Genomic DNA, 1719 nt, shown 5'->3' on the forward strand with positions numbered 1-1719 from the left:
TGGCCTCCTACTGGATTGATACCTTGGTTCTCAAAAACTGAGGGAAATACTTACGCTACTTTACCGCATCACCCTTTCCTCTTCAATGGAAAACCAACGCAGTGCTCAAGAGGTAGCAAGAAGAATTTCTAGCGCCGTTGCCGGGGAGTCTACGCACAAGTCAAGACATACCAAGTACCCATCACAAACTCTTATCCCTCGCATTACATTATTTGCCATTTGCCTCTCGTTTTCCTCTCCCCCACTTCACCCTTGCCGTTTTATTCACCCTCTCTTTTTCTGTTCGCCTCTTTTTTTCTCGCTTGCTTCTTGTTCGCTCAAGATAATACTAAATTGTGTGACTTTACCAATACCAAAAACAATGATTTTCTTAGCACTCCGATTGCTCCTCTTACCGATGCTGAATCTTGTGAAATTAATGCTGCTTTGCTGAATCTTGTCATGAAATATCAATTCGCCGGCCTTCCTAGTGAAGATGCCGCTACCCATCTAAATAGCTTTGTTGATTGTGATATGCAAAAGAAGAAAGATGTGGACAATGATATTGTTAAGTTGAAACTATTTCTGTTTTCGCTTAGAGATCGTGCTAAAACTTGGTTTTCGTCTTTGCCTAAAAATAGTATTGATTCTTGGAATAAGTGCAAAGATGCTTTTATCTCTAAGTATTTTCCTCCCGCTAAGAACATCTCTCTTAGAAACAATATTATGAATTTTAAGCAACTTGATCATGAACATGTTGCACAAGCTTGGGAGAGGATGAAATTAATGATACGTAATTGCCCTACTCATGGTTTGAATTTATGGATGATTATACAAAAAAATTATGCCAGATTGAATTTTGCTTCTAGAAATCTTTTAGATTCGGTCGCGGGAGGCACTTTTATGGAAATCGCTTTAGGAGAAGCTACTAAACTCCTAGATAATATTATGGTTAATTATTCTCAATGGCACACCGAAAGATCTACTAGTAAAAAGGTGCATGCGATAGAAGAAATTAATGTTTTGAGTGGAAAGATGGACGAACTTATGAAATTGTTTGCCAATAAGAGTGTTTCTTCTGATCCTAATGATATGCCCTTGTCTACCTTGATTGAGAGTGATAATGAATCTCTGGATGTGAATTTTGTTGGTAGGAATAATTTTGGTAGCAACACGTATAGAGGAAACTTTAATCCTAGGCCGTTCCGTAGTAATTCCTCTAATAATTATGGTAATTCCTACAACAATTCTTATGAAAATTTTAATAAGATGCCCTCTGAATTCGAGACTAGTGTTAAAAGTTTATGATTTCTCAAAAGAATTTCAATGCCTTGCTTGAAGAAAAATTTCTTAAAGTTGACGAACTGGCTAGGAACGAGGATAGAATTTCTCTTGATGTTGATTCTTTGAAACTTAGATTCATTCCACCTAAGCATGATATCAATGAGTCTCTCAAAGCCATGAGAATTTCCATTGATGAGTGCAAAGAAAGAACCGCTAGGATGCGTGCTAAGAAAGATTGCTTTGTAAAAGCGTGTTCTTCTAATTTTTATGAGAATAAAAATGAAGATCTAAAAGTTATTGATGTGTCCCCTATTAAATCTTTGTTTTGCAATATGAATCTTGATAATGATGGGACTGGAGATGAGTCAACTTTAGTTAGAAGGCATCCCAAAAATTCGGAGTTTTTAGATCTTGATACAAATTTTGGTAAAAGTGGGATTGAAGAGGTCAAAACTT

Source organism: Triticum urartu, chromosome 7A (genome assembly GCF_056163025.1).
Source record: "Triticum urartu cultivar PI428250 chromosome 7A, HENAU_Tu73, whole genome shotgun sequence".
Classification (NCBI taxonomy): domain Eukaryota; kingdom Viridiplantae; phylum Streptophyta; class Magnoliopsida; order Poales; family Poaceae; genus Triticum; species Triticum urartu.